Source organism: Ambystoma mexicanum, chromosome 14 (assembly GCF_040938575.1).
Source record: "Ambystoma mexicanum isolate Mex_15411 chromosome 14, UKY_AmexF1_1, whole genome shotgun sequence".
Taxonomy (NCBI): domain Eukaryota; kingdom Metazoa; phylum Chordata; class Amphibia; order Caudata; family Ambystomatidae; genus Ambystoma; species Ambystoma mexicanum.
This window is the reverse complement of record NC_090940.1, coordinates 173,128,121-173,145,700: the sequence shown is the minus strand read 5'-3', so window position 1 is coordinate 173,145,700 and position 17,580 is coordinate 173,128,121. Positions and strand designations below refer to the sequence as shown.

Genomic DNA, 17,580 nt, shown 5'->3' with positions numbered 1-17,580 from the left:
AGAATATCGACCAATAATGGCCAACTGAGCATGCAATGTGACATCAGTAGTTTCATCAAGAGAGATGGAAAAATATTTACAATTCCTTATGTCTCTCTTTAATTGATGTTGTATGTTTGTGTTCAGTCTCATTATTCGGTCTTTTATGATATTTCTACTGAGTGGTAACTCAGATATTCTCTTAATAATTGCATCTTTATTCTGCATATCGTGAAATAGAACTGGCGCACATCTTAGGAGAGTTTCTTTAATAAATTTTCCCTCATTAAGCGCTTTTGCATGCTGAGCTATGGAGTGAGCAATGCTCAAACTTGCAGAGTTTAAATTGGTAGAGCCTTTTATAAATTTAAGGATGGAGTTAAATTGGCTCTTATAAAGGTGTAGCTTCATGGAAATGTATTCCCTCCTTTCATCCTCACTTTTTTCCAAGAGCTGGGAATGATTAGTTTCAAAATGTCTATTTATATTCTACGTTCTGCTTACTACCGTTTCAGTACATAGAACGCAAAATGATCTGCCATTTTTTTCTATAATGCCATACATCTCGCTCCATGTCTCTTGAAAGGGTCGGCCACTGCTACTACCACTCCCTTTACTTAACCTTTGTTTTTTATTTTTTGGGTGCTCCATCAGTGGGCCAGTGACAGCAGATAGAATTATAGATAGCTTGTTAGGCTAGTTAACCCCTAATTGGCTAACACAACCTCCCCCTCACTTATCTCAGTTATTGTGGGCAATTACAAGTCCATGGCACCCCAATAGTTGCTGCTAATGGCGCTCACAGTTCCCCCCGGCACTCCGCTGTACCCTGCTGTGGTGCGGTCGTAACCGGAAGTCCCAGGAGTAGACTCTCTGTGCCGGAGTTCAGGCTTACAGACAAAAGGGGTTGAAACTTATATTACTACATGACTACAACTCCCAGCTTGCCTGTATACAGCCTACGGCTCTGCAGCTACGCCAAATCTAAAACTCCCAGCATGTTGCACTTGACTATATAGTAGTATAGGTTATGGTGCAACATGCTTGGAGTTATAGTTTTGGCTCAGCTGCACTGCTGCCGAGCCAAAACTACAATGCCCAGCATGATCTTATACAGCCTATGGCTCTGCAGCAGTTCAGCTGAGCCAAAACTACAACGTCCAGCATGCCCTGATAGGTTTGAGGTCTGCAGCAGACCCCAAACCTAAGTAGCATTATTGCTAGTAATGATGAGATTCTTTTTCCCCACTTTCCTTCCCCTGCTGTGAAGGTCAGTCTGGCAGCGACTGCATTGTGGCCTGACTGGAGAGAGGCGCGCACTGTTCACGCGCTCCTCTCCTGCAGGTCCTCCCTAACGTCCTCGCCGTGCTGGAGAGAGGCGCGCACTGTTCCCGCGCTCCTCTCCTGCGGGTCCTCCCTAACGTCCTCGCCGTGCTGATGACGTGTGTGCGCACGGCATGCACGCCTTACCAGCAGCCCCTGCGCTCAGAAAGGGGCTGTGCTTCACTGTCAGGCGGCGTCGATACAGTAAGTGAGTGTGGGTGGGGGAGATCACACGTCCCGCCCCCCCCGTTCCTCCAGCACAGATTCTTTCATCCTCGGCGGCCACGCAGGAGCCGAGGATGAATCGCATGAAATCCTCCGCGTGTCACCCCAAATGGCTACGCGTGTCAGCACTGACACACGTGTCATAGGTTCGCCATCACTGGCCTAGCGGGAGAAAAGAGAAAAAGAGCTGTGATGTGCTCATGGCAGCTTCCGATTGGTTTACACCATTCGCTGAGCGTAGGTGTGTTTTTGGGTTTGTAGCTTTAAGGTGCTGTTGTGCGAGGATATGTGTGGTTTGTTTTGTTGTTGCGATGTAGTGAAGTGTGTGCAGTATGGTTGTGTTTAGTTCAGAGTTTGAGAGGTGTACGCACAGGGGTGAGTTTTATTAGTAGGGTTAGTGGCATCACTATCTAGATGGGGTGCAAGCTGATACCCACAAATCCATCTAGATGTGACACTGGCTCATCTTCACAATTCTGTCTAGATGTGACACCGGCTCAGCTTCACAATTCTGTCTAGATTTGACTCAAGGCTACACTTCACAATTCTGTCTAGATGTGACACCAGCAAGAGAAAAAGACCTAGGCTCGATAGCCATCAGTGTGGATTGTACATCCTAATTACCTCTAAGTGGTGTATATCAAGTTCAAAATGAAGTTCTCACGATATGTAATATTCGCATAAGGATGCTGCCGTCATATGCAGCTAAAAAATATTCTAAACATATTCAAAATATTCTTTTTTGGTAATCAGCATATATCTGTTTTATTCATAGATGCGAAAAAAATTGCCAATGCATTTCAGTGTTGAATAAGTCCTTCATCATGGCATTTCTCATTCGATCAAAATTCACCATTGTAAATAAATTTACCATCCAATACGTTAGAAAGAAATTCAAACCATGTAAATCATCAAAACGTATCCCAATAAATGCATGCAGGCCACATGACAAAAACAAGCGACACATACAAACGAGTAAGAGAAAACATTAAAAGAAAACAGGAAAAAGAACAGTAAGTGAACACATTGGTAAGCATCCTGTATTATTTGTATCAATCATAAAAGCCACTGTCCCCTCATAACACTACCTCTAAAGTGTGCTAAACTATGCCGGACATTCTGTTTCAAGTCACCGATGTGACACCGGCGCATCTTCAAAATTCTGTCTAGATCTGACTCTAGGCTACTCGTCACAATTCTGTCTAGATCTATATGTGACTTAAGGCTTATCTTCACAGTTCTGTCTAGATGTGATGCAGGCTACTCTTCACAAGTCTGTCTAGATGTGACACCAGCTCATCGTCACAATTCTGTCTAAGTTTACTCTTCACAATGCTGTCTGGATGTGATACAAGCTAATATTCACAATTCTGTCTGGATGTGACGCAGGCTAATATTAACAATTCTGTCTAGATCTGACTCTAGGCTACTCGTCACAATTCTGTCTAGATCTATATGTGACTTAAGGCTTATCTTCACAGTTCTGTCTAGATGTGATGCAGGCTACTCTTCACAAGTCTGTCTAGATGTGACACCAGCTCATCGTCACAATTCTGTCTAAGTTTACTCTTCACAATGCTGTCTGGATGTGATACAAGCTAATATTCACAATTCTGTCTGGATGTGACGCAGGCTAATATTAACAATTCTATCTAGATGTGACTCAAGGCTCCTCTTCACAATTCTGTCTGAACGTGGTACAGGCTAATATTTACAATTCTGTTTAGATGTGTACCCAGCTCATCTTCACAATTCTGTCTAGATGTGACTGAAGGCTACTCTTCACAATTTTGTCCAGATGTTTACGGAGGCTAATATTCACAATTCTGTCTAGATGTGACACCGGCTCATCTTCACAATTCTATCTAGATGTGACTCAAAGCTGCTCTTCACAGTTCTGCCCAGATGTGACGCTAGCTAATATTCACAAGTCTGTCTGGTTGTGACACAGGCTAAAATTCTGTTAAAATGTGACACAGGCTAATATTCACAATTCTGTATAGATGTGACACAGGCTATTCTTTTTTAATTTTTTTATTGATTTAGCTGATTGTTCAACTTTTCAATTTATAAAAAAAATGTTAAAATTCAAAAATTAAAATGAAGAACAATCACATAATTAGACTTCTTATCATTAGAAATCATTACATAATTCACCACTGTCAAAAACACTTCACAGCAAATCACAAATACCCATTACACATAGCTGTTTTTTTTTGACTTGATACATGTTTCCCAATACTGTGGGTACTTATTATGCTGTGTTCTATCAAGTGTTTATGGCTGAATAATGCTTGTGTTTTGCAGTCATTTCATTATTACGGTTCAGATATCCTATCTAAATCTAGAGCGTTAAGAAAGCTGATCGTGGCTATGTGTATACTCATGTTTTGTGTTGCTAATATCTTTAACCATCTATGATCAGGTAGTACATAAGAAATCTCAATCGTATGTTTTACAAAATGGACATCTCACAACTGACACAATGCTCCACATTCTATTACAAGATGTTGAAGCGTCTCTTTGACAGATAAAATATTGCAAAATCGACAATAATTATCCCTTTGGCGAATCTGCTTCCGTTGTGCTAAAATGTCCCGAGTAGGCCATAAGTTCAGGCGTAAACAGAGAATTGCAGAGCGTATCTTTGGGTTCAGTGCCTTGCATAAGTATGTCTCTATTACACCAAGTTTTTTGTCCCAAAAATGTTGCGGATTGAAATGTTTATAAGTAAGGCAAGATGAACTTGTGAGTATCCAGTCTTGCATGAAGATTTTCTTTTTGGCATGGTCAGGGTTGTTGATTAAAGTCTCTAATGTGACTTCAGCTGTAGCCATAATTGCCATAACATTGTTGGTCCATTCTTGTATAAATCGATGTTTGGAATAAATCATATAATTTGCCACTGTCGTCAGCAAGGTGGTAATTTTAGCATATGTTAAACATTTACGGAACAGGGCATATAATTGCCAATGATACTTTGCATGTAAGGATGTGAGACCCAGCTCATATCTTAACCATGGCCCCGGGGTGCACTGTGGAACTCCCAATATTTGGTGCCAATATTTGGCTTCTCATTTTTCAAAAAAAGAGTTTTTAATGAAAGTTCCTGTTTCGAGGCCATATAATAGAGTAGGAGTGATTTTCTGTCGCCAGTATTGGATTGCAGGGAAGATGGAAAATTTACCCAATTTATATAGTATCAGCCTGGTTTGTGATATGGCTGGGGTCACCTTATTTGCAACAATCGACATTTGTGTATTAGCAGTTGAACCATCATCAAAAGCAAGACCCAAATAAGTATAATTTTGTACAATCTCCAAACTGACATTTTTGATTTTCCAGGCCATTCTATTTCGCGTGGACATTTTGGGAACATACAGAACAATTTGTGATTTGTTCAAATATATCGTGAGGTCATTGTTGTCAAGGTATTGGGTTAGGGCTGTTAGAAGTTTTTGAAGCCCACTGGGGGGTTTTGAATATGAGGACAAGGTCGTCGGCATACCAAAGAGCTTGTATAGCCACATTATTCATTTTAGGCGAGTCTGATTCCACCTCCTAAAAGGTAATTTTTATATTCTGAATAAAGAAATTGAATAGGGCAGACGCAAGTATGCAGCCTTGCTTCAAGCCTCTCGTGGTTTTGATGGATGAAGACAACAGGCCCATTATCGAAAGTCTGATGCGTACTGATGTTCCTGAGTGTAAGATGTAGATAATGTCAGTTAAACTTGCTGGACATTGAGCTTCAATAAGCTTCTTAATTAATTTGACTCTTGAGACGGAGTCAAACGCGGCTTGTAGATCAATGAATGCAAAATACATAGGTGTTTTACTATGATGAGCTTGTTTTTTTAAGGCATTTATTGTAATCAGGTTAATCGCCGTCCCCATTCCTGCGACGAATCCCGTTTTATTTGGATCTCGTTGCTGCGCTGCATTGGTCCAACAAAGTCTCTCAATACTAGGTGAGTGAAAATGTTTCCGGGCGTGTCAAGGAGCGCTATAGGGCGATAATTAGATGGCTCCCCACGGTCGCCTTTTTTGAAGATGGGAACTATAGGCGATGTACACCATGATGTAGGAATAGTTTGTGTTCGTAGAATCTGTTGAAATATGTTATTCAGGATTGTTGCCCATAGCCTCGGATGTTCTTTCATCATGTAGTTTTTAGTCCATCTGGTCTTGCAGCACGAGATGATGATGATTTAGTTATTAACTCTTCGATGATGTCAACTGAGCATTCTATATTCCACGGAGACTTAGATTGCAGTGTATTGATATTCATCGAATTTTGCATCTTGATATAAAGTTGTAAACTGTTTTATCCATTGGGCTTCTGAGACACCATTCAATTGTGTATCAACTTGCTTTTGACCTGCCGTTTCGTTCAATAACGTTGCGTTGTATTTTTGGTGGTAAGTAATTACATGAAGTTTTCGCTGTCATTTTGGAACATGGTGCTCTTATGTGCTCGTATCCAATTTTTATATTTGCATTTGATGGGATTTATGGCTTTCTGTCTTTTGTTCGGCGGCAGATTCCGAGTGTCTCTTAACGCTCTTCTATTGTTTGTCTTGTCTTGATGCAGCTGGTTATCGTCAGCATGCTTATGCTTTTTCGGCCGAGGAACATGTATATGATGTACGTCCTTAAACATCGCCAGCACTTCAAGATATGATTCGAAACCAGGAAGTGATTCATGAGCTTGTAAGATCCTATTCAATGACTTTAATTTGTCCTGTGTCCATTTAAACCGTGTTCTAGCATTGTTGATTATTAAGTTTGGAGTCATCCACTGTTGATGTTGTAACAGAGTGATATCTTTCCAAGGCCAAGTTAAGAGCAAGATATTATGGTCACTCACCGATTGTTTCAAGATCTCAAATTTAGAAGCCTGCATGAATAATTCTTCAGAGAAAAATAAGTAATCGATGGTGCTTTCAGAAGTACCTCTTTGCCAGGTCGGTTTAGATGGTATATCTCCTGGTAGAGAGCCATTTGCAATGTGTAAGTTCCAGTCTTTCATGAAGTTTTGTCCTCTGATGGTTTCTTGGACCACAGGCTATTCACAATTCCGTCTAGATGTGACAGTCTGCAACCTACAGCTCTCTTGATTTGTGGACTACAACTCCCATGATCCCATACCTCTAGCATTGCTGTCTAGGGCTGATGGGAATTCTAGTCCAAAACATCCGGCGAGCCAAAAGTTGCAGACTCCTGATTTGGGCTATAAATGGGTTTCCATTTCTGGTAACCCTGAAAGCAATCTATTGTGGCCCGGGAAGTGCACTATTGAGTTCATTTTGATAAACAGTAAAAAGACTGAGTTCTCGAAGACTGATCCAGTCATGCTGTTCAGCTACTGGGTATAAGCCGTCACCTCGCCACTCGGAGGAATACAGATTAGATTCATGATCATCGAGCCTAACGACACAGAATTGACCCAATTAGGGTTAGGACCCATGCGAAATACGAATGCCATTGATTCGGGGTCATCATCACTCTGCTAAAAGGGAATTGATGTATGTGTCACCACAGCAAGAAATGAAATCGGCGCCACAAGTAGATGCTATTCCAGACCCAGACGGCGCACGTTTGGACCGAAACAGTGGAAAACCAATGATACAGACGACCGTTGCCTGTTGCTGTAAACAATAACATTTTCATAAGGGGCATAATTGCAGACCTTGGAGTGCAGGGTGGGTCCAGTGAAAATGTTTACATCTTCACGTCATATTGTGAAGCAAATGGAGGTACCACTAATAAGAAGTGGAAAGGAAAACCCTTTTATGAATTTTTCACTGTTTATGGTTGTTATATGCACAGAAAAGACCGTTACCCCCTGAAGAATTTCCTTGTATGTGATTACAACATCAAATTTAGAGGAAAGAAACTTGTTGAGTATTGTTTGTGTAGTGGATTTAGGATGAATGGGTGAGAATGAGTCTCTGAGGAATGATTGATATGTGTTAATTTTTATACAGTATTGCACAGCACGTAGCACTTCAACATTATTAGACGTGTGTTATAATTGTGACTGTCTTTGTAGAAAGTGCTTTTTTACAATGTCATTTTTTGAGCGAATAAAAATTAAAATATGTATTTTTTCTAAGTAATTGCGATTGTTATTGGCTGCTAATTTCTCGTTGCACAGGACGGCAACTAGTCTTAGGCCAATCATTAATCACGTTCACTAGGGACCCGTATTCCCTTGAAGCTTATGAAACCAACAAGCACTTTTTGTTTAATATAAAGGTTTACAAACTTCCCAAGGGTTTGCTTGTTGTGGTAGTTTTTCCTAGCCCACACACCTACCTTTTTGCTGTTATGCAGGCTAATATTCACAATTCTGTCTAGATGTGACACAGACTATTCACAATTCCATCTAGATGTGACACAGTGTGCAACCTACAGCTCTCTTGATTTGTGGACTGCAACTCCCATGATCCCATACCTTTAGCATTGCTGTCTAGGGCTGATGGGAGTCCTAGTCCAAAACTGGGAGCCAAACGTTGCAGACTTTTGATTTGGTCTATAAATGGCTTTCCATTTCCGGAAACCCTGAAAGCAATTGTGCTTTATTGTTAAGGAGGCAATATTAGGAGAATTAATTATTAATTTGAAAATCAGTGTTATATTTCCCCAAATAAATACAGACGCAGAGAGGTTGTGAAATGATCCTTCTCTTTATTTTGTGTGTGTTTAAGCTCCCCTGCCTAGCATTTTCATGGCCATCCTCTGCAGTTTCTGATTTCCCCAATCTTCTTCCCTAGCTCTGCCCTTTCCGGCATAACAAAGTGGGTACCGTGGCAAGCACAAGGGAGTGAAAGGGAGCCATCTGCCTGACATGTGCCCCATCTTAGCTTCCCAGTATGCCCCCCAAAGCCCCCACTTCTAAGCATGGTTGGTGCTGGAACCCCCCCTGGGACCTCAGCAGCACAACGCAGACTCCGCTCACTGGTTGCCTGAAAGTGAGGTTCGTATCCCGGGTGGGCCCACCAGGGGTCAGGTCCTAGAAATTAAAGTGGTGGGACTCATCAGCAAACGCAATGGGATGTGACGTCACAGGAAATTAGCATATCAAGGTGAAATATGCACATTTCATTAAATTGGCTGTGCATAACCATCCAAATTGCACAGGACGAATGGCATTTGCCTTTCATAAAGTCAACACACACACAAAAGCAAGAGAGGATATTTTCTTCCAATGGAGTTTTTGAAAACTTTAAAAGGTGTGCATGTTTTAAACTCCAAGAACCAATACACATGTTTTCCCTGGGACCTGCAGTACCGAATTGATACATTTCACCTATAGTTGTTCATTATTTTTCATCAGGTTATATAGTTTAGTGTTGAAGTGTCCGACCTTTGAATCTGCCGTCTGCGGTTTGATCCCTGGGGCAGCTTTAACTCATAAATTCAAAGAGGATGTTCAATGTTTTTCATTTTAGCTGGGGGGACTGAGTCCACCATCCGAATAAAGTGGGTGGACTCCGTTCCCCCGCCTGTACCCTCGACTTGAGCCCTGGGGCCCACACGTGCAGCGGAGTAACTTTGTTGAAAATGTTTGGGGGGACATGACATCTAAAGGAAAGAGGACCGTGCCAAATGGTGTGCCACGAAAGTTGGGTGGGGGGACAAACACCCTTGCCCCCCCCTAAAATTACACCCATGCACACGTGGGTTGTTACTTCCGCCACCAGGACGCCGCTGCCAGGCTTCCTGAATCATGCTGCCCTGCACAGGAGAGAAGAATAGCACTGCATGGAAGGGGGCGTGGTTTTCATATATTAAAAACAAAGTGTTTGCATGAGTGTTGCAAATTGCATGCACTGTGGGTGTCGTGTGCAAGGGTTTAAAGTATGTGAGCATGTTTGTGTCTGTGTTAGACTTGGCGAGAGCATATGTGTGGGTTTTGAATTTGGAATACTAGCTTGTATTGTACTGTTGGTGACGGAGGTGTTATCTAATTCAACATTTTAGTTTAAAACCAAGTTCAGGGGAACGCCAGGAGTCCCTGGCTATGCTAATGATATGATAGGTTACTTATAACGCGCGGACCCAGAGATCGAACCTATGCTGCTCCCTGTCCTCTGGCGTTCAAGGTGAGCACGTTGCCCCCAAGCTACCTTTGCGAGACTAATTCATGGTATTTCAAGGGGAATAAGAACGCACTGCCAATAAAAATGTTCACCCACGGCCATTGCCCTTGAATCATTTAAAATGCTGATGCCCATTTAGACGCCCTGCGCGTCTCCTGGCACCAAAAGCTGCCTTTGCCACTCTGTGAATAGAACAAAGCAGTGTCACCCGCTTATATGCCAGGACTTGGACGCTAAGAACATGGGCGCTTGAAACATAGTTGCCTCTCAATCCACACATTGAAGGTGCGGAATTAGGGACGGCGGGCTGCTCCTGAAAAGCCTGTGTGCGTCTCGTAATGGCCCAGGGTCACAACAAGTCGGTGCTTCCGCTATCACTCGTGTCCCATTGCACGTTGTGTTGCGCATGCTCCTACTTCCTGACCGCTGCATAGCAAAGAGTCCCACTGCTGCTACTCGCACAAGCTCATTCACCCATCCTCACACTCTCTTCAGGACACCTCTCCTCACACTCATGTATCCATCCCTGAATGTGTATTCAATAATCCATTCTGGACCATCACACCGGTACGTTGATTGGTCCATGCATCCTCGCACCATCCTATGCCCTCAAGTGTTCAATCCTCCCTCCAGCACAACACTCTTCTGCATCAATCTATCCTCGTTATTTGTAGATCCCCACCCGCTCTCCACTTTTTCTGCTTCCCCCCTCAACCCGTCCCCCATCTTCCTAAATGTGTCAAAGTGCACAGACTCAGAAAATCCTTTCACCGTGCAGTCGTCAAAAGGATTGACTTAGTCAATGCTCGTTCTTGACCGTATGAGTAACCAATGGGAGGAAGGAGGCGATCATATACACTTTGGACATGGCCGCCTTGTGCTCCAGCTTCCATAGACTTTGACAGTGCACTGTCAGCATCACATTACAGGCGGAGATGCAATAGGGTGGGACTATGGCACGATGACCAACTAAGGGACCTGAGCGACAGAGGCGGGCGAGGGAATGGCAAGAGTAGTGTTGGAGAAGGTAATGGGGGCTGCTCTTTGGGATGTGGCCTCAGAAATTAACTTTGGGAACAGGGGTGCAAAAGTGATGGGTGGAAACAGTTTTGAGAAGGTAAAAACTGTTTTGCAGCTTCATATCCAGCGGGAGTAAGGAGGTCGCACTGAGTGACCTTGGAACCCGGGGGGCCGGCATTGGTTGAACATAAGGGAGAGAGCAGGGACCAAAAACCCATGATTGCACCTGGGGATGAAGGCATTGCAGCAATAGTTGCGAGCAGGGTGGGCACAAGCATGCCTCCTGGGGACCACTGCAGCAGAGACCACCAGCATCAGGAATGCACTCTTGTCCGGGTGGATAGCTCATGAGTAAAACGCTGGTCCCCGGTACGAGAGCTCCGGGCACTTCGCAAGTTTGAAAGTCGCAGAAGTTTGAACTTAGCCTTTTTACTCTTCCAAGGTTCATAAATCAAGTGCCATTAAATTATAATAACGCCTATTATTAGAACACGTAGACGGTGGTGGACTCCAGCATGAAGCACTATGCAATAACAGACATGCATTATTCTCATCATATTATGATGCTTCAGGCTGGGGCGATACCAACCTCATGCCAGCAATGTCCCAATGCAGGTACTCTGCCAATTCTGTTCAAATCAAGAAAACCCTGGTCACGGTCAAATGTTAAATGGATTTTTTGGGGAGTATCTGTCCGATTCCTTGTTTAGGATTTTAATGATTTCAAAACTGCCGAAAATAATGTGACTTTTTTGAGTGAGGTAAACGCCCTTATTCTACACAGTAAAGCAAATGAGCACTGTACTATTCAAGTGTATTTATTAGTGGAATTTTTCACATGTTCCAACAAATTAAGGCATTTTACCGGTCTCTACATATTTTCCACTTTGGCAGCAGAAACCATGCTTAATATGAGAATCAAAAGGAACAGACATTGCAGCCTGGTGATGCTCAACATGGTCGAAACACTCATGTGTCAAGGTTTCTGTGGAGAATTAGGAAAATCGGAATAAACCAGCAAAGCGGATGACCTTGTTTGAAAGATATCAAAAAATCTGCCAATAAAAATATTTGAGAAGTGTCGCGGTTTTTCACTTTCTTCTGTGGTGGGTGTGGGAAACTCGAGGCAATGATGTAAGTCACACCAAATAATGTGGTTTAGCATTTTTTATTTTAGCTTTGGGGCTCGACAAACTCCTAAAAAGAAATAGGGAAAAAGGGACGTCTAAGGTAAATAGTGTCAGAATGGGCTAATGGAAAGTGAGGGACTCAGGAGTTCCCAGCCTCGAACTTGCTCTTTAAATCAAAAGTTCATGAAGCTATTCTTCATCACTCATCCTCCCTCCAGGGGCACTGTCTGCTATCCAAATAAATGTTCCAACCACACTGACCACCATTGCGTTCCAAAAATCTAATCTTGAGTGGTCCAGTTAGCACAAGGCTAACCTTGGTCTAATCAGTAGCCAGTTCAGTTTTGGCTTCCCGAAAGAACCACAACCTATCGCTATAATGTCCAGCCCTCATCTAGCAAAGCAATCCACCAAAATATGTGCCCTTGCCCTCCTTTCATGACAACTCACAGTGCCAAGGCACTCCTCCAACGCCAGGCTTCTTCCCGGCTCCAACCTGCTGTCTCAAGGTTTTGCTGGTGCTCACCCACCAGTCTTCTAATTGCCCGACTCTAGAGTCTCACAGCGTCCTTTTCACCAGGTTTCTTCTTTCACCAGTCTGTTTTCTCTTGGCATGCTTCTCACTATGTGTCACTGTTTCCACTATCGAGGTCTGGCTGGGTCCCTTTCACCAGCCTTTCACATCACCGGTCTCTGCATTCACCTGGCGTCCCTTTCACCAGGTTTTTTCTTTCACCAGTTCGTTTTCTCTTGGCAAGCTTTTCACTATGTTTCAGTGTTTCCACTATCGAGGTCCGGCTGTGTCCCTTTCACCAGCCTTTCACTTCACCAGTCTCTGCATTTACCTGGTGTTTTTTTTTACCAGGTTTCTTCTTACACCAGTCTGTTTTCTCTTGGCATGCTTCTCACTGTGTTTCACTGTTTCCCCTATCGAGTTCTGCCTGTGTCCCTTTCACCAACCTTTCACTTCACCAGTCTCTGCATTCACCTGGCGTCCTTTTCACCAGGTTTCTTCTTTCACCAGTCTGATTTCTCTTGGCATGCTTCTCACCATGTGTTACTGTTTCCACTATTGAGGTCTGGCTGGGTTCCTTTCACCAGCCTTTCACATCACCGGTCTCTGCATTCACCTGGCGTCCCTTTCACCAGGTTTCTTCTTTCACTAGTTTGTTTTCTCTTGGCAAGCTTCTCACTATGTTTCACTGTTTCCACTATCAAGGTCCGGCTGTGTCCCTTTCACCAGCCTTTCACTTCACCAGTCTCTGCATTTACCTGGCGTTCTTTTCACCAGGTTTCTTCTTACACCAGTCTGTTTTTCTCTTGGCATGCTTCTCACTATGTGTCACTGTTTCCACTATAGAGGTCTGGCTGGGTCCCTTTCACCAGCCTTTCACATCACGGTCTCTGCATTCACCTGGCGTCCCTTTCACCAGGTTTCTTCTTTCACTAGTTCGTTTTCTCTTGGCAAGCTTCTCACTATGTTTCACTGTTTCCACTATCAAGGTCCGGCTGTGTCCCTTTCACCAGCCTTTCACTTCACCAGTCTCTGCATTTACCTGGCGTTCTTTTCACCAGGTTTCTTCTTACACCAGTCTGTTTTTCTCTTGGCATGCTTCTCACTATGTGTCACTGTTTCCACTATAGAGGTCTGGCTGGGTCCCTTTCACCAGCCTTCCACATCACGGTCTCTGCATTCACCTGGCGTCCCTTTCACCAGGTTTCTTCTTACACCAGTCTGTTTCCTCTTGGCATGCTTCTCACTATTCGAAAGGTATTGGCTTGGGTGGTCCGATTTATCGAGGCAACATAAATAAACTTGGAACAAATAGTAAAATGTAGAACTTTTGGAAAAGTACTGTACCGAAATTCGCATTTTACTGAGTTGTGGTTGACAAAGCCAAAGAAACCACTAATAAGAATAATTGTTGAAAAATGACTCAGATAGAAGACAGCGCCAAAGAAGTAGTTTTGCAAAAACAAAATAATTCTTTTATTCAGACAAAATAGCCCTTGTAAATTTCACCAGGTTTCTTCTTTCACCAGTCTGTTTTCTCTTGGCATGCTTCTCACTATGTTTCAGTGTTTCCACTATCAAGGTCCCGCTGTGTCCCTTTCACCAGCCTTTGACATCACCGGTCTCTGCATTCACCTGGCGTCCCTTTCACCAGGTTTCTTCTTTCACCAGTCTGTTTTCTCTTGGCAAGCTTCTCACTATGTTTCACTGTTTCCACTATCGAGGTCTGGCTGGGTCCCTTTCACCAGCCTTTCACATCACCGGTCTCTGCATTCACCTGGCGTCCCTTTCACCAGGTTTCTTCTTTCACCAGTTTGTTTTCTCTTGGCAAGCTTCTCACTATGTTTCAGTGTTTCCACTATCAAGGTCCCGCTGTGTCCCTTTCACCAGCCTTTCACATCACCGGTCTCTGCATTCACCTGGCGTCCCTTTCACCAGGTTTCTTCTTTCACCAGTCTGTTTTCTCTTGGCATGTTTCTCACTATGTTTCAGTGTTTCCACTATCAAGGTCCCGCTGTGTCCCTTTCACCAGCCTTTCACATCACCGGTCTCTGCATTCACCTGGCGTCCCTTTCACCAGGTTTCTTCTTTCACCAGTCTGTTTTCTCTTGGCAAGCTTCTCACTATGTTTCACTGTTTCCACTATCGAGGTCTGGCTGGGTCCCTTTCACCAGCCTTTCACTTCACTGGTCTCTGCATTCCCCTGGCATCTTTTTCCGCAGGTTTCTTTTTTCAACAGTCTATTATTTCAGCTGCCACTCATCTCACCAGGTATCACTTTCACAAGTCTTGGTACCCTCCTGGCACCCTTTGCACTGGTTTTTCCACTACTTTCTAATCGATTCACAGCAGACTCAAAAGTCCCAGATTCCACCTCTCTTAGGGATTCCATTCCCAGCCCTCAACCCAAAAGTCTCTGTTTCACCAGCTCCGCCTTCTTGGGGGGGGGGGATTCTTCCTCTTCTCTCAGGGGTGTAGAGGAAGGTGCCGCCATCTTGGAAATGTTGTGGAGACTACCAGTGGCACTGGCTTTCTATAGTCGCTGGCTACCTCCCGGTACATTCTACTGGTGATTTCTTGGTTTCATTACGCACAGGAAAAGCTGAGAGGGGGTTATCCCTGATGCGTGTCTCACCTCTTGATATTTCGCCCCATGGTTTATGCTCTTAGTCTTAGAATGCTGGGATATGTAGTCCCTGTTTAGATCTATCTACCCAGGGCCTCACCCTAGAGTTTATGGCTATACTGAACCTCTGGGATTCTGAGCCAAGGGTGTCACACTCTCTCTCCCTCTCCCTTCAGGGGACCACACTGGGCAGCAGCCGGACCGCTCCATTGGCCTGTGCCTCGGTTTCCCCCATATGAAGGGTGGTGAGAACCTCTAACTTCCCACGGGGATAAGAGTGCGTATCCCACCCAAGGAAGTCTAATTATTCCTGTCACTTTTCAAGTCTGCTTACAGAAGGCTAAGGTACAAGCCAAACCTATTGGTTCTTGGTCGATTTTAGTGAAAGTAAAAACAGGCTGTGGGCGATGGCGTGGATGAGGGTTTACTGAGGCAGGATTTTCATGTGAGATAACGTACACATACACATTAAGACACAGCATGGAGAGAGTGGAAGAAAGAAGAGGGAGACTGACCGAGACAGTTCTCTGCAGGCAGATTTGTGTGTGCTGCAAGACATGCTGTCTGGGAAAGGAACACAGGGATTGACACAGGCGGGGCTCACAAGGGGTGGAGACCCATACATTGTGCTCAGACCTTTAGAGCCACATGGCGGGTGACAGTTGGGCACGGCTGGCGGTCGCACAGTCATATTGCCTTTGACTTCCGATGACACTACACGAAATGACATCGCATGACCTTTTCACCAGTAATGACGCATGAAGTGACATCCCGATTTGGCAACAGTGTGTGTTTTAAAAACAATTCTAATAAGGTTGCTATGTTGGCATCAAAACAACGCAGTGTCTTGACATTTGCAATGATGGGAGCAGCTCCACGTGAGAAGATTCAAAAGAAAGCCCTGTAATGTAAGAAACATTGTAACTCCCACGCCCTCCAAATTCTCAAGAATCAAAACCGAGTCACCCGTTGGCTGCTGCGCCACTCCTCCTCACTGGACCTTTAAGATGGCAGCGCTGGTAATTGTCTCTTCGTGATACTAAAGGGGTGTTGCTAGGTCTGGAAAAGATCCGGGGGTACGCTAATGTCGGGACTGTCGAGGCTAGGGGCTGGCTAGCCTTTGGTTGTTTCCCCTGAGCTTCTATCCAGGGCTACAACCAGGGCTCAAGTCGAGGGTACACGCGGGTGAACGGAGTCCCCCCACTTTTTTCAGAGGGCACCTTGATATACACATTTCTGGTGACGCGACATTCTATTGGTATGTTAATGAGTGCCCACGCTTCTTTTTTAGGACTTGAGAGCTAGTGAACGTGTTGTAGAGCTGGACAACAGGCATGTGCCCTGGAGCCTACGTGCCCAAAGGTTTTGGAGACATCTGATGTGTGTTCAGTGCATGGCATCACTTATACAGAGGTGCTTGACAACTCAGACAACCCCAAGAAGAGTTCAAGCCGCCATGTATGAGGTTCCTACCTTTGGACCAGGGCACAGCTTGCTGTGCTCAGAATGGCAGATAGAAAGTTTGGCAGTTGAACTGCACACCTCCAAAGGAACTGCTGTGCCCCCCGCAGACCTACCTTCCCATGAGCGGGCACGGGCGGCAGCCACACCTTCAGATAAAACATCCAGAGACATTTGGCTAGGGCGCCTCCTTACTGTGCAGACTTAGGGGTTTAAGACCACCTTTAAAAGGAACAAACCAAGGGCCTGTGTAATGTGGCATGTTTCACTGTATCCATGACGCGCCTCACTGGAGGTTCATGCAGCTGTATGCGGCTGCTGCGCGCTGATTGGCTAAAGATGACCGCCCTGGCTGGGTGCCATCGTCTGCTTCTCAACACACACGCAGGAGGTCTTTTTCTTTTGTCCGGACAGGACCACATCCATCCGTTTGCACTTTTGTATGAAGTGAAAGCGGTGCCTTCCACGCAATTCTCTTCATTTCAAGCATGTAGTGGAAACGTTAAGAGTAAATCACAGGCGAAACCGCCTTTACTTTTTACTTTTCCACTGCGTTTGTGGGAAACTGTAAATGCCTCCCACAATTAATGAACGCTGGAAGCATTGCCAATAGATTCCAGTAGAATCCACCTGATTTTTAATGAGGGCCTCACCCTAGAGTTTGTGGCTATACTGAACCTCTGTGGGATTCGGAGCCCAGGGTGTCTCACTCTCTCGCTCCCTTCAGGGGGCCACACTGGGCAGCAGCCAGACCGCTCCATTGGCCTGTGACTCGGTTTCCCCCATATGAAGGGTGCAATGAGAACACAGAAAAATGAGGCTGTTTCCTGTGTTTACCCATTGCATTTCGATTCCCAGACGCGGCAAGAAACACGCACGAACACCTACATTAATTTGGCTTTTAAACTATTAGGCAGGAATGTGTGCAGCTGAACAGGCAAGGGGCTGCAGCCTAGTGCAAAGGTCATACTCCTGGGAAACAAGGCAGAGGTCCCAGGTTGCCGAAACATGAACTAAGATTTAAGACACTCGCGTCCCCAGAACGATGGTCACTCTATTTGAACTAAACACGAAATTCACGGAGTGCACTGCAGTGTTATAATAGGTAACAGAGTCTAATATTAATGTTAAGAATTATAGTAAGATGGAACTCAAGGTGCGGGGGAGAAAGTATTGGTCCTGGCACATGGACCA

At 44.5% G+C, this 17,580-nt stretch overlaps 1 protein-coding gene across 9 annotated transcripts in view; it reads left to right on the top strand.

The window, feature by feature from the left end:
* LOC138527573 (carbohydrate sulfotransferase 8-like) overlaps window positions 1–17,580 on the top strand; it is a 426,404-nt gene that overhangs the window by 110,598 nt on the left and 298,226 nt on the right. For 4 of the 9 annotated variants that reach the window (XM_069638834.1, XM_069638842.1, XM_069638836.1 and 1 more), the window contains exon 2: window positions 6,122–6,240. The exons of the other annotated variants lie outside the window; for them this stretch is intronic. The gene's annotated coding sequence lies outside the window, so the exon portion shown is untranslated. The remainder of the gene's footprint in view (window positions 1–6,121; window positions 6,241–17,580) is intronic. 9 annotated transcript variants of the gene reach the window in all.